The sequence below is a fragment of the Microcaecilia unicolor genome, chromosome 1 (assembly GCF_901765095.1).
Source record: "Microcaecilia unicolor chromosome 1, aMicUni1.1, whole genome shotgun sequence".
In the NCBI taxonomy this organism is placed as follows: domain Eukaryota; kingdom Metazoa; phylum Chordata; class Amphibia; order Gymnophiona; family Siphonopidae; genus Microcaecilia; species Microcaecilia unicolor.
Window position 1 is genome coordinate 430,713,906 of NC_044031.1, and position 25,519 is coordinate 430,739,424.

Consider the following 25,519-nt stretch of genomic DNA (forward strand, 5'->3'; position numbering starts at 1 on the left):
GTATTATAGAATACCGTGGATGAGCACCCAACTTGCATGCCAGGACTTACACCTAGTTTCGGTTGATGTAGGTCCTCATGCCCAAAGTTGGATGCAGAATTTGGCACCCGATGCTACTCTATAAAGTGTGCTCATCCCGGAGCACCCTTTATAGAATAACATTGTGTACCGATTTTTTTTCTTTTTGGCACCCATATTTGGGTGCCATTTGCTGAATCTAGCCCTTAAGGATTGTGGTTCCTCCATCAGCATGGTATGGGAAATATCTGTTTGTTTCCTTACCTGCAGTCATTTTGGGCCAGATTCTATATATCACATTCAACAATAGGCACCAGAAAAGATTGGCACTAAGCACGATGCTTTAAACAGTACACACCCTTCATAGAATCACACTTAGCACCGAATCCCATGCCCAAATGTTAAGTGCCAGACTTACACCTGCTGAAACCTGGTGTAAATGCTGGCACCCAAGTTGGGTGCACTGACCCAGTATTCTATAACTACACATGCAACTTTTTGGAATGCCTCTGACAAGCCCATGCCCTTCCCATGGTTACACCCCCTTTTGACATATGCACTATGGGAGTTAGGTGCACTGACTTATAGAACAGTGTGCACAAATACTAATGGGTTCCAATTAACTTCAATATTTGGTTGTTAACACTCAATTATTGATGGTTCTAAGCTCGCTATTCAATTAACCTGCACATACATGTTGGAAGAATGCCCAAATTTGGGCATGGAAATCCGGGCACCGTATGTAGAATCTGTGGGTATCTGTGGTAAAGAAAGGCCCTGTTTGGACTTTTCATTCCAAGTGACACCATAAAAGCACTTCTGATTTATTCAGTTGACCATTGGACAAAGATTTATCTCTTAAAATTAATATTTGAAAGAGACAGCAATTTGACTTGCCAGGTTAATTGGTTTTGGTTTGCTCCTCAGAGAACAGATCTTTCACTTCCATTTCTAGAAGAAACTCTTTAGTGTCTTCTGGGTTTTACATATTTGATTCTACCAACACTCCTTCACCAGAGATCTTGATTTTATTCTCGATCCCACTTTCTCTCTATACTACCACATCTCTTGTATTTGCATCCCCTGGATTTCTCCCATTAAGTGCTATCGCTACAGAAGTCCATATCTTCCTTCCACTATGGTCATAGTCTCCTGATAGGAATGGCAAGTCAAATGCAAAGTACTGATTAGGAAGGCAAAGAGAGACTTTGAAAAGAAGATTGCAATGTAAGCAAAAACACATAGTAAAAACTTTCTTAGGTATATTAAAAGCAAGAAGCTAGTAAAAGAATCAGTTGGACCGCTAGATGACCAAGGGGTAAAAGGGGCACTCAGGGAAGACAAGGCCATAGAGGAGAGATTAAATGAATTTTTTGCTTCAGTCTTCAACAAGGAAGATGTGGAAGAGATACCAGTGTCGGATATGGTACTCAATGCTGATGAGTCAGAGAAACTGAATCAAAATCTCTGTAAACTTGAAAGATGTAATGGGGTAATATGATAAACTGATCAGTAGCAAATCACCTAGACCGGATGGTATACATCTCAGTGTATTAATAGAATTGAAAAATGAACTTGCAGAACTATTAGTAATATATAATTTATCTTTAAATTCAAGCAAGATACCAGAAGATTGGAGGGTGGCCAATATAACACCTATTTTTAAAAAGGGTTCCAGAGGTGATCCGGGAAATTATAGACCGGTGAGCCTGACGTTAGTGCTGGGCAAAATGGTAGAGACTATTATAAAGAACAAAATTACAGAGAATATACATAAGCATGGATTAATAAGACAAAGCCAACATGGATTTAGTGAAGGGAAATCTTGCCTAACCAATCTACTACATTTCTTTGAAGGGGTGAACAAACATGTGGATAATGGTGAGCTGGTCTATATTGTGTATCTGGATTTTCAAAAGGCATTTGACAAAGTACCTCATGAAAGACCCCAAAGGAAATTGGAAGTAGTGTTCTATTGTGGATTAAAAAATGGCTAAAAGATAGAACACAGAGTAGGGTTAAATAATCAGTATTTTCAATAGAGAAGGGTAGATAGTGGGGTCTCGCAGGGGTCTGTACTGTACATATTGATAAATGATCTAGAGATGGGCATAACTAGTGAGATAATTAAATTTGCTGATGACACAAAGTTATTCAAAGTTGTTAAATCTCAAGGGGATTGTGGAAAAATTGCAAAAGGACCTTACAAGATTGGGAGACTGGGCATCCAAATGGCAGATGACGTTTAATGTGAGCAAGTGCAAAGTGATGCATGTGGGAAAGAGGAATCTGAACTATAGCTATGTGATCCAAGGTTCCATATTAGGAGTCACCACCCAGGAACCTTATGTTCAGACCTACTGCTTCTCTGTATCTAGCTCTGTGACCTCTCCAGTCTGCTTTTTTTTCCCTATTGTTGTTCTTCCTGTAAGCCAAGCCTCGCTTTGGTCTCCCTGCTTCTGCTTCATTTCCTGTTGTTGTTCTTCCTGTTAGCCAAGCTTCGCTTTGGTGTCCCTGCTTCTGCTTCATTTCCTACTTGTGACATAATCAGCCTACTCCTTTATAAGGACCCAGGGAGCTTTCCTATGTTGCCTTTGCAAGAGGTCTCTTATTCTTGTGTTACCTGTTTAAATCATTTCCCTGCTTGGCTTTGTTCCTGAGAATCTTGCTCCTGAAGGTCTGTTCTGTGTTTCTTTGAGTCTTGTGTTGCAGTGCTTTGCTTTGTTTCTGTGTGTTTGCTTTTGTACCTTGATCCTGAAAGCCTGGCTCTAAAGCCACACCCTGACCTTGGTGTCTGTATATGTTTGACTCTATCTTGGCTTCTGCTTTTAGTCTAGCCCTGCTTTTGACTCTTGCTATAGTTAAGCTCTGTGTTTAAGCCAATCTGTGTATTTAGCCAAGCTCTGTTCCTGTTTTCCCTGTTCTGTTTCCTGTGTTTGTAGTTCTTGCCTGATAATTCTGAGAGTCTGTAGAAGCCAGCATCGTCCCTGATTACTTCACTGCTATGCACCTGTTTCTGCTGCCTCTCGGGGGCAGATGATCTAAAGCAAACACTGGTGCTAGAGGCTGTTAGCACCATACTAGTGCCGGCGTTTGCTATTGCCCCATGATCAGAGCCCTCGAGCGCGTGAAAAAACGCGCTTGAGGGCTCATACCACAAGCAGCATGCAAATGCATGCTAAACGGGGCTTAACGCATTCATCCCTATTGATCAGCGACCAGAGCGCCAAAGATTGGGTCGCTGCCCGTGACAAACCCTACGCCAGCTCCGAGCTGGCGTTAGGGTTTGCAGATCATTGGGGAGGAATGGTGAGCCCTGTCCAGCATGCATTTGCATGCTGGCAGGCCCCCATTCCCCCCAACGATGCAAAGCACCCCCCCCCAACGACAGGGGACTGGAGGTCCGGCGGACCTCCGGTCCCCCCTGATGATCCCACCCCCACAGGTACAGGGAGGGCTGGAGATCCGGTGGGTCTCCAGCCCCCCCCAAACCCCCAGAAAAAGACTCCCTGGTGGTCCAGTGGCTGCTGGTCAACCCCCTCCCTCCCTCCCAGTGAGCGACAGGGGTGGGCGGACCTCCAGCCCACCCCAACTCCCCAACTCCCAGAGTTGTCTGCCGCCGAATCCCTGGTAAAAAGAACCTCGAACCCCCTCCCGGACCCCCTACCTTAGTTGGAGGAGGGACGCAGCCTGCCTCCCTCCTCTTCCTTCAACACCGCAAAATGGCGACACCCAGCCCCACCCAGTGCATCCTGGGATGCGCTGGGTGGGGCTACACACCAAATAAGGGAGTTGCCCCCTAGGGTGCCCAGTTGGTGTCCTGGCATGTAAGGGGGACCAGTGCACTAGAAATGCTGGCTCCTCCCATGACCAAATGGCTTGCATTTGGACGTTTTTGACATGGACATCTTTTGTTTCGAAAATTGCCGAAAGTCAGAAACGTCCATGTCTAGGGACAACCAAATCTAGGGACATCCAAATTTAAGGATTTGGATGTCTCTGACGGTATTTTTGAAACAAAAGATGGACGTCCATCTTGTGAAAATATGGGTTCCCCCGCCCCTGGATTTCGCCGTTTTGCAAGGACGTCCAAATCTCAACTTGGATGTCCCTTTCGAAAATGCTCCCCCATGTATTCTGTAATCTTGATACAATACAGAGGTTTCAAATGGAATGGTAGTTAGAGGCTATGTCTGAATTTTAATTTAGTTTCTTGAGAACTGGCTTGATTACAGCGTGTTTTCAAGAGTTCGGAAAAGTGCTGGTTGAAAGACTGATGCAATTAACCAAATTTTAATAAATCAAATCAAAGAACTGTGTCCTCACCTTCAGTTGAAGAAATGCTGTATCTGTCAGCTGAGTGCCTCTAGCCACATCTGGAAAAATCAGAAATTTCTGCCAGCAAAAAAGGAAATCCTGTTTCCTAAAGTAATTGTTTGAAGCTAACATCTAATCAAGCTCTGAAACACAGGTTACTAAAAGAGTGGATCAAGGTGAAATCACATTCTGAGATGTTTCAAGAAATTTTGTAAGGTTAAAATCAAGGAGAGGGGAGATTATATAACAAAGCACCTATAAAACTGGATGCCCCATTAACTTACAAATGCTAGTGCACAATGCTTAGTATAATTTGGGGGTGGGGAAGGGGTGTGGATTTATGAATGCTAACAGCACTGGGCATATAGAAAGCTGGGGTTGAGGTATATAAGTAATAAATTAAATAAATAAAATGCTCTCACACAAATTTACACCTCCTCTGAAGGAGTAGCCTAATGGTTAGTGCAGATCATGGGGAACTGGGTTCAATTCCCACTGCAGCTCCTTGTGACTCTAGACAAGTCACTGAGGGACCATTTTACAAAGGCGCGATGGCCCCATTCACGTGCAACATGTGCCAAAATGAGACTACCACCAGGTTAGTGCACCCCGCTGGTGGTAATTTCAAATTTGGCGCATGCCCATAACGCTAGGACAAATTATTTTATTATTTCCATCCGTATGCGGTATTTCTGATGTTAATTGGCAGTAGGCGAGCACAGACCAAGGGTGTGTAGCATGTGAACCCTTACTGCTAGATCAATGTGTGGCATTAAGGGCTCAGGCCGCAAATAGGTGCACGCTGGTTTCAATTTTACCACAGGCCCTTTTCCCAGCCACTTAAAAAAAGGCCCTTTTTCCCAGACATGGTAAAAAAGTGGCCCAATGCACACCTAAAAGATGTGCTTGCCCTACTGTAGGCCACTTTTTACCGCGCCTTAGTAAAAGGACCCCTTAACCCTCTATTGCCCCAGGTACAAAACTTAGGGTTCTGCTTACTAAGCCGCACATACTTTGCAGGTGGGCAATCACATGAGTGGAGTTGGGTGGAGCATGGACCGGGCACATTTATAAACATGAATCATAAAATACTATACTGCAGGCTCAATACTTATTATTATTATTATTTAGAAAGCTTTTCAAAATAGTAATTTACCTTGATCACAGAAATACAGACCAAAAAGAAAGAAATTATCTTTAAGAAAGAAACAATATGGAATCTAGAAAAAGGAAAAAAAAGGAAAAAAGAAGTCCCGTGTCCACTAGATGGAAAGAAATCAGTAAAATTACTTCCTAGAAACATCTTAGGACCACGTGGAAGATCGAGCAACTGTGCTTATTACATTTGCTTTGAACTGGATAGAAATCACATTCTGACTTTGTTTTTTTTTTTAAACTAAATATTCAATTAGAGGATAAGGTTCCACTTAGGACACAAATCAAATTGAATAACCTGAATAAATCAGAGAGAAGAACGGCGATTTAACAGCCCAAGCTAAGTGAACATTTAAACATTTGAAATTAGTTTGAGTAGGCTGTTTACCACAATACAGGAGGCTTTTTGCTTATGATGAAGCAGTCCCAGCTCCCTTAACACAGTGGTGTATGGAAAGGAGCTTCTTGAGGCTTTTTCCTCCTTTTGTATAATCTACTTCCCCCCTATACAGGGTTTGCTTACTTTTGGGGTTTTTTTTTGCCATAGATCTAAATTGTTTATGGGAAAAAATGTTTGGTACGTTTTTGGCATTTGCAGGGAGACCCAGGAATGGCGTAAGCTATTCTTGGCCCTGCAAAATAGAGTTGTTCAGATTAATGGGATATTTTCTTACATTTTCCAGTGAAATGTTTGGTTAAATTTTGCAATATGCAGTGTAATTTTTCTAGCAAAAAAGGTGCCGGTACTCAAATGCCAGGCCACCCTTCAGGGGTGGGGTGATCACTGAGGGACTCACCCCACAATAGCCAAGCCCCCTGCAACCAGTCACAGAATCTATGACAAGGCAGAATTGGTATGTTGAGCCTGAGCTCTTTCATTAAAACTTGTGGTCCATAGGTCAATTTTAGCAGGCACTGGAAAAGGTGCCGGCACTCAGTACCCCCGAGTACCCCTCAAAAAAAGCCCTGGCAATATGTGACATGTGTTCTTTGAACCTAGACCATTGCAAGCATTTTTAGATAGTACATTTCCTGTTCAGTTTGGGATAGGGAACCAGGTAGGCAAGAGTCATGTTCTCTGACATTTTGCGGAACTGAGTGGTTGAATGCTAGATGTGTCATTTTCTAATTGAGTTCTGTTTTCTTCCAAGTTATTTCTCCTCCTAGATTACTGATCTCCGTGCTCATTCTTTAAAAATCCAGATGTGAGCATATACACCAGCCCTATATTTATGTTCATTCAGATTTACTGTAAAGTAGCTTGTGAGCTAAAATTAAGATGGGAACACTAACATTACAGTGGAAAGAACAGATAGAAAGACATATTGGAGGAGTAGCCTAGTGATTAGGGCACCAGTCTTGCTATCCAGAGGTGGCTGGTTCAAATCCCACTTCTGCTCCTTGTGATCTTGGGCAAGTCACTCAACCCTCCATTGCCTCAGGTACAAAATTAGATTGTGAGACCTCCTGGGACAGAGACATACCCAGTGTACCTGAATGTAACTCACCTTGAGCTACTACTGAAAAATGTGTGTGCAAAATCCAAATAAATAAAATATTAGAGGAGTGCAGGAGAAGGGCTGGGCAGTCAAGTAGAAATAGAAAAGGCCCAAGTAAAGAGATGAGTTTTATGGACATTCCAAAACATTGTACAGGACAGTTCATCATGCAGGAGATGAGGTTGCTGTGAATAGTTTAAACTGAATCATATCATACTACTTACTGTAGATGGGATGATATATATTTATTGCATTACAGTATTTATTTATAACCCATCGTGAGGGGTCCTTTTACTAAGGTACGTAGGCACATATGCAAATCCTATGTGCGTCAATTTTGAACTACCGCCCGGCTACCACGTGGCCTACTACTACTACTACTTAACATTTCTAGAGCACTACTAGGGTTACGCAGCGCTGTACAGTTTAACAAAGAAGGACAGTCCCTGCTCAAAGGAGCTTACAATCTAAAGGACGAAATGTCAAGTTGGGGCAGTCTAGATTTCCTGAATAGAGGTAAAGTGGTTAGGTGCCGAAGGCGACATTGAAGAGGTGGGCTTTGAGTAAGGATTTGAAGATGGGCAGGGAGGGGGCCTGGCGTATGGGCTCAGGGAGTTTATTCCAAGCATGGGGTGAGGCGAGGCAGAAAGGGCAGAGCCTGGAGTTGGCGGTGGTGGAGAAGGGTACTGAAAGGAGGGATTTGTCTTGAGAGTGGAGGTTACAGGTAGGAACGTAAGGGGAGATGAGGGTAGAGAGGTAAGGAGGGGCTGCAGATCGAGTGCATTTGTAGGTTAGTAGGAGAAGCTTGAACTGTATGCGGTACCTGATCAGAAGCCAGTGAAGTGACTTGAGGAGAGGGGTGATATGAGTATATCAGTCCAGGCGGAAGATAAGACGTGCAGCAGAGTTCTGAATGGACTGAAGGGGGGATAGATGGCTAAGTGGGAGGCCAGTGAGGAGTAGGTTGCAGAAGTCAAGATGAGAGGTAATGATTGAGTGGGCCTGGGCGGTAATTTCATTTTTGATGTGCATCCACTATGCATGACAGAAAATATGTTTTATTTTCCGGTGCGTGGCGCTAAAGGGCGGTAATCGGCATTGTACACATGCTGACGATTACAGCACAGTTAACGCATGAGACCTTACCATTAATTCAATGGGTGGCGGCAGTGGCGTAGCTAGAGTAGTTGACACCCGGGGCCGGTCATTTTTTAACACCCCCCCCCCCCCCGAAATCCAGTACTAGGCATACCGAGAATACAAAACACTCAGGACCTGTAGAGCAATTCTACCATACCATAAGCAGTAATTTGTACGAGTCACACAAGGAAAAGGAAAGCATCTTAAACACTACAGTGAGCACTAGAACATCAATTCACCTACTGTAAAATGAAACCAGACAGAATAGTACAGATCGTCAATCCTGCACAGTCAATGCCAACCGAAAGCCATGTCTTTTTCACAAATACAGATACACCCTAATGCACTATAGAATAAGTAATCATAAACTTTCTATTTAGACAAAAATTAAACTGAACCCCCGATGCCAGACTCTTCATACAATGCAACACCACAGAAACAGAAATTGTCCTCTAATACTGTGCAAAATATAAAGACAGCAGATGTAAATTTGAAAAAACTAACAAATACCAATCACCACTTTACAAATTAACATTAACAAATAGAAATAAAACAAATAATATCATTTTATTGGACTAATACATTTAGCTTTCAGAGGCCAAAACCTCCTTCCTCAGGTCAATTCAGTATAGTACTGTTACAGTGTCCTATCCTGACCTGAGGAAGGGGGTTTTGTTCTCCGAAAGTAAAATGTATTAAAATTAGTCCAATAAAAAGATTACCTTATTTACATGTTCTATTATAAACATTTATTAACACAGCTACAATATTACTTTATCCTAAAGCAAAAAAATAAAAATATATATTTACAGTTCGTTGTCTCTGGTTTCTGCTTTCCTCATCTTTTCACTGTCTTCCTTCTATCCAGCATCTGTCTTCGCGCTCTCTCTCTGCTATCCAGTGTCTGCTCTCTCTCTCTCCCCCTTCCATCAACATCTGCCCTCTATCTCTGCCCCTTCCATCCACCATTTGCTCCAGTCTGCCCTCTCTCTCCCCTTCCACCCACCATCTGCCCTTTCTCTCTGCCCCTTCAATCCGTCTGCCCCCCTTTACCATCCATCCTTTAAGCACCCCTCCCCAATCCCCTTCTTGATGCTCTCCCACCCTCCCTAATCCCCTTTAAGCACCCCTCTGAGCTCCCCCACCTCTCCCCAATCCCCTTCTTGATGCTCTCCCACCCTCCCTAATCCCCTTTAAGCACCCCTCTGAGCTCCCCCACCTCTCCCCAATCCCCTTCTCCCCTCCTTGATGCTCTCCCACCCTCCCTAATCCCCTTCTTGATGCTCTCCCACCCGACAGGTTCTCCTACCTGTCCTGCCTTTATTTTTTTTTCCACTCGAAGAGTTGCAGGCAGCGCGCCTCACGTCTGCCTGCTAGTAAAGAAGATCTTGCTGACGTCGTCGTCCTTCCCACACTGAGTCCCGCCCGCCCTCGCGGTAATAGGAAGTTGCCTTAGAGGGGGGCGGGACTCAATGTGGGAAGGGCGACGACGTCAACGTCACGAGATCTTCTTTGCTAGCAGGCAGACGCGAGGCGCGCTGCCTGCAACTCTTTGAGTCCGGCGCTTCGGAAAAACAAAATTTAAAAGGCGGAGCAGCGGGAGCGGAGCACCCCCCCACCCGATGACACCCGGGGCGGACCGCCCCCACCGCCCCGCCCTTGCTACGCCACTGGGTGGCGGTAAGGTCTCAGGTCCAAATGGACACGTGCAAATGTTCATTTTGCCTCGTGTCCATTTTCAGCCAAAAAACAAAAAAAGGCTGTTTTTCAGGTGCGCTGAAAAATGGACCTGCGCATGTCCAATACATGCGTCTACACCAGCTCAGGCCATTTTTCAGCACACATTTTACTAAGGACCCCTTAAGTGTCATTAAAAAAGAGAGAGAAAACAGATTAAATAAATAATAATAATAATATCTGGGGTGCTTTTTATCTGTGGTAAGTTTCTGAGGAAAAGTAAGCACATATGTTTCCCTTAAAAACTATTACAGAGTCTGCAGATTTTCACCAAGTATTTACAGACTTTCTGCCAGTGTGTACAGTTTGAAAATTGCTCTATTAATGAACAGCTGGTAAAAATATCATAACCGGTAGAGTGGCAGGACAACGGTGAACATTTATATAGCCTTTGCATTGTAATTAGCTCGCTGAAGACTTCTGTCAAATAGATGTTGTAGATATGTTTGCAAGACAATTACTATAAAGTATTTGTGCAATGTTTGGGATATTCAGACAACTGTTCATGAAATGAAATAAAAATTTCAAAAGCAGACCACTGCAATGTCTCATATAAGTTTCACAGACCGACGTATTCAGAATATCACCACCCATCTTTCATCACGGGCAGGTAGAAATGTTTCTTTTGTTAGTCTCAAGATCAGAATATTAGAGTGATGACTATTTTATGTGAAACATGCAGAAGCCTGAATGAGACTTAACTTATGCTTCTCCCACACACATTAAATTACAAGGAACTCAGAACACCCCATTTTCATATATGGGACCTCTTTTCTGGAATGCACTTCTGAAAGAATTGCATTTAGTTGCAAGTTGTTTGTTCTTCAGGAAGTGATGTAAGACAAAATTGTTTTAAATTGTTATTTTATATTAAATGCAATTATATAAGCTTGTGTCTAAATTTAGTTATGTGAATGATTGGTGCCAATATTTTGCAAATTCTATAAACAGTATGCCTAAATAGCTTAGGGGTCCTTTTACTAAGCTGTGGTAAAAAGTAACCATAGCACACCCTTATACAGGTTTTTCCCAAACCCTAAGGCCATTCTTAATGCAGCTGGAAAATAGCCAATTTTCCATTTTTCAAATGAATGGCCATGTGCTAATTAGTGCATGAGCACTTACCACCACCTATTTTGTAGATGGTAAGGGCTCACGCATTAATCCCGGCACTAACCAGTTAGTGTACGGTACTGTGACTGCACTAAATGATTCATGCTGTCATGAACAATCTCTGCCACCCCTTCTAGAAAAATAAAGAACTATTTTTTATCATATGCACACATTGGGCTTTTACCACAGAACACCTCAGCACATCCCATGGTAAGCCCTTTTGTAAATAATTGTCACAAATTGAATGCAGTGAAAAACAGGTTCAGGCTTCCTAAACCAAATTGGGCATGTAAAATCATAGCATCTCTCAGTCCTGATACTTCACTGAAGAAATGTGACAGCCTGATTAAGCTTGGCAGAGATACAAAGTTGGCAAGGGATGTGTACAGCTGGACATAGGCATGCTGAGAAACTATAAAAAATAATTGGGCCAGGTGCAGAAAAGTTACATTTAAGGATGAGCGAAGCTTGGAGATAAGAAAAACTTACTAAAGTTGAAACTTGGTCATAATTGGATGAGAGATAAGAAAGTTGGAACTTGGGCATAATTAGATGTATGTGCCAATTATAATGAAATTGCAGGTGGCTCATTGGGATCTATGAGATCAAAAAAGTATAAAAGGTCTGCTAACTAAGCAGTGCCTCGGAGAAGAAGCCAGTAACCTGTGAAGGCACATGTCATCTGTCGTGAAGTGCTGTTCTACCATGTGAATACCTGATTGCCTGTACTGCCTTTGGGTGAGATGCTTATGCTAATAAACTATCTTACTATATATTTTGAAATCTGGGTTTCAGTTTGCTACTGCCCAGACTGTGTAAAACTGTCATGAGCAGATACAAGGTTGGGGTAATTATGTATTTAGAGGGAGCCTGCAATCCGTTTCAGGATAGTAGAAAGCCCATGGCTTCCACTGCCCAAACGGAGGTGGCAGACCTAATTATATTCACTTTAATGCAGTGTTAAGTGCACAGAACACCTCAGAGCATCTGATGGTAAGCCCTTTTAAGCTGTGGTAAGTGCACACTAGCGCTTACCTAAGCATAGTAAAAGGATCCGTTATTCACAATTATCAGGAGGGGATGTACTCATAGGCGGAGCACAGACATGTCTTGGCTGTGTCGCCAAGCAACATGCACCACTTATAGAATACTATCAGCTGCAAGCATTGAATAGCGCACCTAGGGGCGCTCATTCATGCCATCCATTGACCTGTCATAAATAAGCACACAAGTTTTGGCATATCAATGTGGCTTTGTGCTAGCATTCTATAACAGCTTATATATGCCCTTAAGCCATTACAGAACTGGCACTAAGAGTGCCCCTTTGTGACACCCACAATGACCCATCAATTTGTAGACTTGCTACCATCAGTTCTAGTATATTTTAATGGTGATTAGTAGGTTATGTGGGGGATTATGAACTGAGAATTTGAGCTATGGTACCAGGGGAATTCATATCAGGTAATATTTCTAGTTTGTCACTTGAATTACAGTTATTGAATTAATATTAAGATTGCTTGACAAAGTCCCCTCCCCCCTTGGATATATTTCTAACCGGGTAATATGTTTCATTATGTAAGGCTTACCACTCGCAAAAGTAATATTGAAAATACAATTTCAGTTCAAGCAAGGGTTAACTTGCAGCCAAATACATTTTATATAAATGGAGAAAAGGATCTCAGAAACTCAACTTTTCTTAACCACAAATTGCAGAACTATACCTGCTATTTTTGTGGATGAGCCCTTCATCATTGATCAAGAAAAACCTCCGTTTAAACATTTTTCAATTTTCATATATTTTCTATTATCCTATTATTGATTTTCTATTTCCAGGTGCATAAATTTCTCATGAAAGTCTTTAGGATTGAAAAGTTGTTACTTAACTAACTCTTGGATAACTTCAAGCTGAAGATCAAGCTGTAGTTCCTTGATACCGTGCTTCCTGGTTTGCTTCAATTAAGTAGCTCAACAGAACTCTGCTGTTTCACCACATCTTTTTCAAGAGATTTACTTCATTTTCTTTTCCTTCAGCCCTTTACTGGCATCATGTAACAGCTGATGCCAGTAAAGTGCTGACAAAAGTCTGAATTCCTCCTGGCATCCTGCCCATGGACTGTAATGACCTACAGACACCGTGAGATGCTCTGCACCCAAGCGACCAAAGTGGCCTGATAATGTTCTTCCTGAAGGACCATGGGCTTGAGGCGCCTGCAAATCAGTGGGAAAATGTGGGATACAAATGCTACAAATAAATAAAATACCATTTCGAGTGGCAGACAAACTACTAACATAAATAGTAAAACTGTACTCATTTATTTTTCCATGCTGGGTTATTTAGTTTGGAATTTCTGAAGTCAAGTTCTAGTCAATCTAAGGCCGATATTCAGACTGCAAGAGTTAGCTGGGCTGCCTCCCATGGCTGGCACTGAGCACAGATATTCAATGCTAGGCCATTTCCAGTGACCAGCATTGAATATAAGGTTTATTTTTACCCAGTTTCAACTTAACCGGCCAAGTCAATATTCAACGCTGGCCAGAGAGGCCTGCTATTTCAGTGGCCCAATTGGCCGCCAAACTTAGCTGGCTATGCACCGAATATTCGCAGATAGCCGGTTAAGTGCTATTTAAATGGCCAGGACCCATTTCTGGGTGGTTAAATAACGTTGAATATCGGGGGGGGGGGGGGGGGGGGGGGGGGGCAGTTGACTTTAATAGTGTTTAAGAATCACCATAGAAATAGTTTCTTGCAGAAAGGTAAAACATTTTGATTGTAACCATAGAAAAGCGGTATATCAAATCCCATCCTCTTCCCCTTTCTTCTTAACTTCATGTGTGCCTCTTGTGAATCACTATTATCTTATCCAATAAACTCCTATTGCTAATTCAATTTGCATTCAAGAATCTGCATGTTTGATAAATAGGCATGATTAAGGGCAAATGAGCTGCAGAACCTACACTTGCTTTTCTTTCTTACTTTTACCAATCTTGTACTATCTTTACTAAAATACTGTTATAGTCAATGTTTTCATATTTTGAATCCGGAAAACATTCTAGATAAATAGTAATTATGCATTACAAAATTCCAGAAATATGTTGGGGGGGGGGGGGGGGGGGGGGGTCGATATGCAGCCAGCGGCACTCAGCGTTTTGCTGACCATTGCCAGTGTTATGCCCAGAAATTCAATGCCGACCCATGTCTGGGCTTCAGCACTGAATTTCCAAGTTTGCATAACCAGCTACAGCACAGCCTGTAAGGTGCGATATTCAGCACTTAACAGGCTATGGGGCCCAGATAAAGAAAGGACTGACTTTTAAGCGATCCTATTCAGGCGGTTACCTTGGTCAGTTAAGTGCTGAATGTGGGCACTCAACCAGCCAAGTGCAGACTCTGCCCCCAGAATGCCCCCCCAAAATAGCCAGTTTTAAGATAAGGGCCAACTGGACATTTTCAGCGGCAGTAACTAGCTGAATGCTACTGAAAATGACTGGTTACTCCTGAACAAGTGATTTAATTGGACAGGAGTCTTTTGGCCAGATAAATCGCTTTGAATATTTACCTGGCTGTGTTTAACTTTGCACCAAGTTAGGTTAAGTAAGCTTGTGCTCAAGTGAGAGTTCGGTGAAACATATACTTCAGCCACATATTCAATTGTAGCTCTTTGACACTGTGATAGCATGACCTGCCAGGGAACCCTCAGAAAACATACCAGAGGGCAGTGAAGGTCAAAAGGAAAAACTTTATTACTGTGTAGAAGGGAAATAAAGAAGCCTGATTCCTCACTGGTTCAATACTCTTCATGGAAGTCTCTCAAACACAATCTCACTTTCAATAGTCCACCTCTGGCATAGCTACTCTCTTCCATATACAGTGTCTTCATTACTCACAACCATAGCTCAACCAAGGGATTTTGAGCCTACCTTGGCCGTCCTCTCTCTTGCAAGCACTCAATTCTGGAATTCCTTCACACATAAGCTTCAAACTTCTCATCAACATACAAAGTCTAGCCTAGGACTAACCTTCTTCCCTGGGACTCTTCCAGAGACTATAGCCTACGCCAGATCACCATATGAGGATTCTTGCCCACAGGACCTCTACAGGAGACCTCTTGCCTTGAGGCCTCTCTGTTCCACTCTGCTCCAGGGCATTTAACCACCTCCAGGCCTCCAACATGTCAAGTTAGTGCCACCTGCTGTAAGGTGGCTAACCTGCAACCTCAGTGAGGGAATGTTTCTAGGAGCATCTGCTGCTATACCACTCAATCCCTCATAGACACCAACCTTTTCCTCTTTTTTCTTTGCATGAATGTATAATTGTCAGTTCCTAAACATTTCTAAATTCCATTAGCTGATTAACTTCTCTTCCAAACCACTTATTCATCTGTGTCCTAACTATATCATTCCAACTCTTTGCCTTCGGGCCTTCATCTCTTTTCCTAAGCTCTATGTGCCTTTTTGAAAGCATCCTGTCTGTTATCTATAGAAATCAACATTTCAACAATGTCACTTCTCCTGCAGTCTCTCTACTGCCTACTTGTTCATGCTTGTACTGATTTAAAATCCTCATATTAAATTTCCCCTTCATCTCTGCTCTAAAATGCCACCTCCACTTTACCCATACCTTTGTCCCATTACCATTAGATATTAGCTCTCATTGCAGCATACTTCTGGAATTAATTGCTTCAGGATATTTGTAACACTCCTTGCTTAAGTGCCTTTAAATACCACCTCAAATCCTTCCAGCATAAAGTCACAGTTAATCAATGATGAAAACTTTCTAAGCAGATCCTTGCCCTGAGGGGACTACTTTTATTATTCACACTAGTTGAAAGCCGTTGCATCTCCAGGCATCTGATTACATCCTACACCAGAAACAAAAAGGAAACTGGGGGGGAGGGGGGGGGGGATTTGCAAATGGTGCTTTTCATGCTAAAATGGCAACTAGAGCATATTATGGCAAATAACGCACACTCCCAAACTAATTAGCTAATTAGGTAATAATCAATTATTAGTCAAAACAAGCATTAATTGGCAGTGGTTAGGAGTTATGCTCAGATATCTCCTATGCCCTATTCTATAACATGTGTGCCTATAAGCTAAGATTTTGGGGTAAAAAAAAGCCCCCAAATTGGGGTCTACTACTACTTAACCTTTCTAGAGCACTACTAGGGTTACACAGCACTGTACAGTTTAACAAAGAAGGACAGTCCCTGCTCGAAGGAGCTTACAATCTAAAGGACGAAATGTCAAGTTGGGACAGTCAAGATTTCCTGAATAGAGGTGTAGTGGTTAGGTGCCGAAGGCAAGATTGAAGAGGTGGGCTTTGAGCAAGGATTTGAAGATGGGCAGGGAGGGGGGGCCTGGCGTATGGGCTTAGGGAGTTTATTCCAAGCATGGGGTGAGGCGAGGCAGAAAGGGCGGAGCCTGGAGTTGGCGGTGGTGGAGAAGGGTACTGAGAGGAGGGATTTGTCTTGAGACCGGAGGTTACGGGTAGGAACATAAGGGGAGATGAGGGTAGAGAGTTAAGGAGGGGCTGCAGATCGAGTGCATTTGTAGGTTAGTAGGAGAAGCTTGAACTGTATGCGGTACCTGATCGGAAGCCAGTGAAGTGACTTGAGGAGAGGGGTGATATGAGTATATCGGTCAAGGCGGAAGATAAGATGTGCAGCTGAGTTCTGAACGAACTGAAGGGGGGATAGATGGCTAAGTGGGAGGCCAGTGAGGAGTAGGTTGCAGTAGTCAAGGCGAGAGGTAATGAGAGAGTGGACGAGAGTTCGGGTGGTGTGCTCAGAGAGGAAAGGGCAAATTTTGCTAATGTTATAGAGTAAGAAGCGACAGGTCTTGGCTATCTGCTGGATATGCACAGAGAAGGAGAGGGAGGAGTCGAAGATGACTCCAAGGTTGCGGGCAGATGAGATGGGGACGATGAGAGTGTTATCAACTGAGATAGAGAGTGGAGGGAGAGGGGAAGTGGGTTTGGGTGGGAAGACAATAAGCTCGGTCTTAGCCATGTTCAGTTTCAGGTGGCGGTTGGACATCCAGGCAGCAATGTCGGATAAGCAAGCCGATACTTTGGCCTTGGTTTCGGCAGTGATGTCTGGTGTGGTCTCAGCTTATAGTCGAGTCAGAAGAAATTTCTGTGCTTCCCTCCTCTCCCCACAGTGCCCAGCACTTCTCTCTCACTTTTCCACCCTTACCTCCCCCCCTCCCCCGTACTGACCGGCCCCCTGGCTGCTGCCACCACCATTGACAGGGAAGAGAAAGGAAGCTGGGCCAGTGCGGGAGTGGTATGAAATGCCAGTCACTGTGTGTGGTGGTGGTGGGGGGGGGGGGGGCGGAGCAGAAAGCAAGAGAGGCATACCAGTCATTTGTAGGAGAGAAGGTAGGAGAGGGGGAGATGTGGCAGTCACTGTGGGCTGAAGGGGAGAGGGCAAAAATTCTGCACAACAAAGGGGAAGGGGAAAGGGGAAAATTCAGGATACTACAGGAGAGGAAAGATTATATTTGAATATAACCCCACCACCACCACTACCAGCTTATACTTGAGTTAACAGTTTCCCCCCTTTTCGGGGTGGGGGGACTGTGAACTCGGCTTATACTTGGATAGGTTTGTATTCAAGTATATACAGTATTATAGCATAGAACTCCAAAGGGGATGTGGCCATGTGTGGAGCATAGGTAGGTCAGGCGCGTTCCCAGAAATTAGGCACGATGTTGTAGAATACCTGCATTTGTGTGCATAACTGCTATCAGTAGGGTGTAAGCATTTACACCAGCCTTTGGCAGGTGTAAATGCTCACACACAAAGTTGGGTGCAAAATGTGCACTAAGCCAGTATTCTGTTCAGGTCACTCCGTGCTTAGCAGGCATTATTTCACCGCCTATCTTTGGGCACCATTTACAGAATCTAGCCCACTACAGGGACAATTCTGTAAAGTATGTGCTGCCATTTATGTACCCATTACCCTCATACTTGTTTAGAATACTAGTATATATGCATGTGTGTTTTTCATATAGGCATTTTGGGCCAATTTCTATAAGTAGCGCCTAAAAATAGGCGCTGAAAATTTAACACACTTAGCATGATTATATAAGGGGTAAGAGGTGTGCATCCTTTTTAGAATTATACTTAGGGCTAGATTCTATATATGGCACCTGAAAATTCCACAAGGAAAAAAAATAGGCCTAGGTGTTTTCTCTAAAGTATGCATAAATTTTATAGAATAGGGTTAAATTTCCATGCGGTATATAGAACGCGCCGAGCACCGGTCCACATGACTAAATTTAGTCATGGCCAATTAGGGTAACTTAAACGTGGTGTATCTTGACTGCCAAATTAGGTGCGGAGTGGGTGTATTCTATAACAATGTGCATGAGCCACCCATTCCACGCACATAACCACACCCACTTTTTAACTATCAAGCTTATTTTCGAAGGAGAAGGGCGGCCATCTTCTGACACAAATAAGGAGATGGCTGGCCTTCTCCTAAACCCGGCCAAATTGGTATAATCGAAAGCAGATTTTGGCCGGCTTCAACTGCATTCCATCGCAGGGCCAGCCAAAGTTCAAGTGGGCGTGTCAGCAGTGTACCGAAGGCGGGACGGGGGAGTGGTTAAGAGATGGCCAGCCTCAGCCGATAATGGGAAAAAAGAAGGCCGGCTCTGACAAGCATTTGGCTGGCTTTACTTGGTCCCTTTTTGTTCACGACCAAGCCTTGAAAAGGTGCCCAAACTGACCAGATGACCACTGGAGGGAATCGGGGATCACCTCCCCTTACTCCCCCAGTGGTCACCAACCCCCTCCCACCCTAAAAAAAAATTAAAACACATTTTTTTGCCAGCCTCTATGCCAGCCTCAAATGTCACACCCAGCTCCATCACAGCACCATGCAGGTCCCTGGAGCAGTTTTTAGTGGGCATTGCAGTGCACTTCAGGCAGGAGGACCCAGGCCCCCCCCTACCTGTTACACTTGTGGTGGTAAATGGGAGCCCTCCAAAACCTACCCGAAACCCATTGTACCCACATGTAGGTGTCCCCCTTCATCCCTAAGGGCTATGGTAGTGGTGTACAGTTGTGGGGAGTGGATTTTGGGGGGGGGGGGGGCTCAGCACCCAAGGTAAGGGAGCTATGCACCAGGGATCATTTTGTGAAGTCCACTGCAGTGCCCCCTACGGTGCCCAGTTGGTGTTCTGGCATGTGAGGGGGGATCAGTGCACTAGGAATGCTGGCTCCTCCCATGACCAAATGGCTTGGATTTGGCTGGGTTAGAGATGGCCGCCATTAATTTCCATTATCGGCAAAATCCAATGGCGGCCATCTTTAAGGCCGGCCCAAATGTTGTGATTTGGCCGGCCCCGACCGTATTATCGAAACGAAAGATGGCTGGCCACCTTGTTTCGATAATACTGTCGGTTACGCCGCTTTACAGGCCGTTATTACAGATGGCCGCCCTTATAGATGGCGGGTCCCATTCGATTATGCCCATCTCTGCGACTTAGCGTTTATGCACATCATGTTACAGAATAAGCTTAGACAGCAGTGCATTTAATTTCAAACTGTCAATTAGTGCTGATAATTGCTTGTTAACATCCAATTATCAATGCTGATTAGCCTGTTAACTAATTAAGTTATGTGCATTTTTATGGAATACACGTTGATTTCCAAGTGGAACTCTCAGTGCAATATATAGAATCCTGGTTAGCGCATAACTGTGCCTAATTGTAGGCATCTGCAATTAGGCCTGCAAGCCTAGTTGTAGGCGCCTATGGCTAGGCATGATTCTATATGTATGTGCATAAAATTTAAAAACACCCTGGAATACTCCCAGAATGTAGGTATTCCAAATAGTTAGAAATGAAATAAAAGTGGGAGGACGACCAAGGATTCCAAAGACTGAAAGGATATATAATAATAAAGATGTTTATTGAGGTATAAAGACTCAATATTAAAACATGCACAAAATATGCACTTATATAAAATAAACAATTGGATAAAGGGCTGAACTTGCTGAGCACAAGAGCAATCTGTGCAGAACAGATCCACAAACTCTATATTTTAAACTGGCATGGTACAAAGTTAAGAGTGAAAATGTAAGCTGAAAACAAGAAGAAACTTATGAAAAAAACTGGAGCGATTTTTACAGAAAATGGGCTTAAATAGGTAAAAACTGATGTGAATATGTGGCCACATAAAATGATACAGAAAAAGCTTAAAACATTTACCTTTAGAAAGACCGTTGTGAAGGTGAGCGTGCTTCGTTGTCTCCTCTGACACAACGCTTGTATAGAATGCTGCAATAAGCCAATAGTGTTCATGAGGGCTGCTAAGCATTATAAAGGCAAAAAGGGCGCCAAAAATGGAAAAAACTCCACAGGAAGGATGACAAACAGAAAGGAAATGACAAAAGCATTTCAAAGGAAAAAAGTGGAGTACTAGGATGACGGTGATAGACTAAAAGGAAACAGAAACTATGAAAGATTGGAAAATTAGTACAAGGATGACGGTATAGGAAAAGAGGAAAAACTAAGACTTAAAAACGGAAGAACAAATGATGTGAAATGTTTTGATGAAGATTGATATATACTAGAGAAATAAATTTTAAAAAAATGTGTATAAAAAATGAAAAATGAAAAATAAAAATAACTGAGTAAAAAAAGGGGGAAGAATGAAAATTAATCTGAAAAATGATATCAACAGAAATCTAACAAAACAAAACATGGAAAAGAAAACAAGATGACACCCCTTCCACTGGACACAACCCAATACACCTCCCGACCAGCCCCCGAAGGTTGCCCCCCCCGCCACGCGACTGCACGCGGCATCCTCCATCCCAAGCAGAGGAGTGCGGCAGCCGCGCCAGTCCTCTACTTAAGATGGAAGATACCGCACACAGCCGCATGGACCAACACGGCCACCACACCCCTCCACCCAAGACGGAAGACACCGCACACAGCCGCACGACGAAGAAGGGCAACCCCCGAAAGCCAATCAAGAAATGCATCAAGCCAAGTCCAACAAAAAAGGCATCATCCCATTTTCCTTTCCATGCCCCATTCCGCTTGACCTCTTTTGATAACCTTAAGAGTGGACTAACACGGCTACCACACTCCTCTACTTCTGAAAAATGAAAAATAAAAATAATAATGAAAATGAAAATATACATTAATTGATGAGAAACATATAATATATTAACTGCTTAATGGGAAGAAATAAATAAATAAATAAAAATGAAAATAAATAAAAGAAAGGGGAAATGAATAGTGCATGTTTTACTGCTGGGGGTAGACTGTGTTCACAAAAATGGTCTGTAATCAATTTCATTATTCAGTCCATCGGGTGTCAATGTTTTTAAATCAAATATAAGTTTTTGTTCTTCTTGTAATAAACGTTTATCCATATCACTCCCTCTCCATCTTTTAGTGAAGATCTTATATACAAAAAACTTTAGATCCAAAATGGAATGCTTTGCAGAAAGCCAATGTTCAACCAGCGGTGCAGAGTCAATTTTCCTCTTGATACAGCTCCTGTGTTCGATGATTCTTGTCTTAATAGCTCTGATTGTTTTGCCAACATATAGCTTTGGGCACGGACATATGATGATGTAGATCACCGATGCAGTTGTACAGTCTGAGGTATGATTTAGCTTAAAACGTTTATTGGTGACGGGATGACAAAAAGTTGTGGTTTCAATGCAGTGAATGCAAACACTGCAGTGGCCGCACTTGTGATGTCCAAGTGGTGGCAAAATAGTAGTAACGTCTGGTAATGTTGATGGTACGAGATGTTCTTTCAAATTCTTATTTCTGGAGTAAGCTACGACCAATTCCTTGTTTTTGAAGCATTCCAAACCTTTAAGAATATGCCAATGCTTTCTAATGGACTTCGAAATGTGTTTCACCAGGAAAGAGTATTTCATTGTACAGACGATATCCGGTGTGTTTCTTTTTTTGTTTGGTAAAAGCAGGTCAGTACGATCTGTCTGTGCAGCTCTATTAAATCCTTTGTTAATGTGTTCCAATGGATATCCTCTTGATGAAAATCTGTCTTTCAAAATCTGTGCTTGGTGGTAGAAGTCATCGAAATCTGAACACAATCGGCGTAAGCGAAGAAATTGGCTTAGTGGTAAATTACTCTTGAGGCTGGGGTTGCGATCAGTAGGTTTCCTGTAGATATTTGTTTTGAAAAAATACTCATTTTTGGTGATCAAGATATCTAGGAAATGAATTTCATTTTTATTATATTCCATGGTGAATTTAAGGTTTGGATCTTTAGCATTTAACCATTGATGGAATAAGAAAAGCGTATCCTCATCTCCTTGCCACAGAATAAAAACATCATCTATGTAGCGTCGATAGATTTTTATATTTTCAAGAAATGCGTGGTTAGTGAGGTGTACTTTTTCAAAATTGCCCACATAGAGGTTTGCTAGATCCGGCGCCATGCTTGTGCCCATGGCGGTGCCCTTAACCTGCTGGTAGTATACATCATTGAAGCGGAAATAATTTTTAGTTAAGGCAATGGTCGCACAGGTCAAAATTAGATGATTGGGTATCCTGTTGTGAGTTTTCCTTTGCTGTAAAATTTCTTCGATGATGCGTATTGCTTCTAGTTGGGGGATGTTTGTGTATAAGGATTCAATATCCATAGTAACCATGATGGTATCTGTTAATGGACCATCATAGTCCTTTAAAATGTTGATCATGTTGGTGGTATCTTGTACAAATGATGGAATTTTGGGGACAAAAGGATGTAAGAAAAAGTCAACAAAAATAGATAATGGCTCCAAAACTGAATTATTTCCTGAAACGATCGGTCTTCCGGGCGGATTCTCGATGGATTTGTGTATTTTAGGAAGTATATAGATGGTCGGAGTGACTGGTTGTTTCACCTGTAAAAACTGCCTTTCTTTCTGAGTCAAGAAACCCATTTTTAATGCAATGTCAATGAGTTCATTTATGTCTTTCTGGATGTCTTCTGTGGGATCATACTGTAGAGGAATGTAAAAATTGCGATCTTCTAATTGTCTTTGGACTTCTCTAGTGTACTCGGGTTTAATAACAATTGAGGTATTGAGTGAAAGTTCTTTAATGGCATTACGTTCAGAAATTGTGGTGTTGTAATATCGTGGTTTTTTGTTCCTCTCTACTTTTTTAAGATCTCTCTCTACACATTGACTAAATGCAGTGATGAGAGGATGAACGAGACACGGTGGAATCCAAGTCGATGATTTTTTAACTACTGAAACTTCTTGAAATGTCTGGGGATTGTTGGAAAAAGCATGTATTATCTGGAGCTTGCGATTAAATTTGAATAGGTCTACATGTGTTTGGAACGCATTGTAGCCCTTGGTTGGAACAAAAGACAAGCCTTTTTGAAGAATACGCAACTCTGTTTCTGTAGGTATATAACTTGAAAGATTGAAAATAGGAATGGCCTCATCTACTGACGGTGTGGGTAATGGCGGTGGTCTCTGTTCTGAAATGGCCGTTGATATGTATTCTGTCCTCTTCCTCGTCCTCTCTGTGAGTATCGATCTTGAGTCTGAAGTGGATGGCGTTGCAGTGGAAATCTCGTGTCTTTCTTCCAAAGTTCTTCTAAAAAAGAATGAGTCTGTAATTCTTGACTGGCCATCAGTGAAGTGTTGCGTTCCGTTGAGTGCCTCGTGGTTCTGGGAGGATTTGGTCTGGTGATAGGACTGCCCAGGGGAGATGTATATTCATCCCCTGAGTCACTTCTTACTCTTTTTCGTCTATGTTCCATATTAGTATTGGTGATATTGGTATGTGTATGAAAAGGTCTGGCATTGTTGTGTATAGGTTTCTTTGTTTGTTTTTTTGTGTTGAAAATATGGTCTTGATTTAGAGAAAGGATAGATAGATCCTCTTTTGTAGTCTGCCTCATCCCTCCTGAATTTGCCATTTTTAATATCTCTCGTTTCCTTTTTAAATTTATCAACCTTTATATTAACATCTTTTAATATGATATCATAATTGGGATCTAAATTATTTAAAGCAGTTAATTTTGGTTCTAAAGACTCATGCAATATTTTACTTTTAGAATGAGAAGTTTCGGCTATTAAAATCATAAGATCAAGACTACATTTATTGAGAATTGCACACCACTTGTCAAGAAAAGATTGATTGTCTAAAAACATAGTTGGTGCCTTAGCTATTCTAAGGCCGCGAGGTATACGTTTTGATCTACAGTAATTGAGCATTGTATAGAAATGTAGCTCGTTTCTAATGATATTCTTTTTGGTGTTGATAACATCAAGCCATTGGTCCATAAGAGATGCTGCAACTGGTTGGTTGTCATCTTCTTGGGTATCGAGATGCTGTAGCAGTTGGTTCAGATGATCATCGCTGTAGGTCAAAACATCATTCCAGCTCTGGAATGCCATGGTCGAGTTCAGGGGTATGTATAGAGAAAAAATATCCAATCTTTCATAGTTTCTGTTTCCTTTTAGTCTATCACCATCATCCTAGTACTTCACTTTTTTCCTTTGAAATGCTTTTGTCATTTCCTTTCTGTTTGTCATCCTTCCTGTGGAGTTTTTTTCCATTTTTGGCGCCCTTTTTGCCTTTATAATGCTTAGCAGCCCTCATGAACACTATTGGCTTATTGCAGCATTCTATACAAGCGTTGTGTCAGAGGAGACAACGAAGCACGCTCACCTTCACAACGGTCTTTCTAAAGGTAAATGTTTTAAGCTTTTTCTGTATCATTTTATGTGGCCACATATTCACATCAGTTTTTACCTATTTAAGCCCATTTTCTGTAAAAATCGCTCCAGTTTTTTTCATAAGTTTCTTCTTGTTTTCAGCTTACATTTTCACCCTTAACTTTGTACCGTGCCAGTTTAAAATATAGAGTTTGTGGATCTGTTCTGCACAGATTGCTCTTGTGCTCAGCAAGTTCAGCCCTTTATCCAATTGTTTATTTTATATAAGTGCATATTTTGTGCATGTTTTAATATTGAGTCTTTATACCTCAATAAACATCTTTATTATTATATATCCTTTCAGTCTTTGGAATCCTTGGTCGTCCTCCCACTTTTATTTCATTTCTGCTCCCCAGTATCTCTCCACACTCATCCTTCCCTACACCCCTTCCCGTGCACTCCGCTCCATGGATAAATCCTTCATATCTGTTCCCTTCTCCACTACTGCCAACTCCAGACTTTGCGCCTTCTGTCTCGCTGCACCCTACGCCTGGAATAAACTTCCTGAGCCCCTACGTCTTGCCCCATCCTTGGCCACCTTTAAATCTAGACTGAAAGCCCACCTCTTTAACATTGCTTTTGACTCGTAACCAATTGTAACCACTCGCCTCCACCTACCCTCCTCTCTTCCTTCCCGTTCACATTAATTGATTTGATTTGCTTACTTTATTTATTTTTTGTCTATTAGATTGTAAGCTCTTTGAGCAGGGACTGTCTTTCTTCTATGTTTGTGCAGTGCTGCATACACCTTGTAGCGCTATAGAAATGCTAAATAGTAGTAGTAGTAATTTCTTGTTGTTGTCCGTGGGGCGTCTAGAGTTC

The 25,519-nt window shown here is 42.4% G+C and overlaps 1 protein-coding gene and 1 long non-coding RNA gene across 2 annotated transcripts in view; both read right to left on the reverse strand.

Moving 5' to 3' along the window:
* PIEZO2 (piezo type mechanosensitive ion channel component 2) overlaps positions 1-25,519 on the reverse strand; it is a 556,315-nt gene that overhangs the window by 414,865 nt on the left and 115,931 nt on the right. The window lies entirely within an intron of this gene.
* On the reverse strand, positions 1,014-21,081 carry LOC115476095. The gene is made up of 4 exons (XR_003943134.1): positions 20,936-21,081; positions 15,236-15,242; positions 3,960-3,967; positions 1,014-1,026 (listed from the first exon to the last, which is right to left on the reverse strand). It is a non-coding gene; the product is annotated as an uncharacterized LOC115476095 (long non-coding RNA).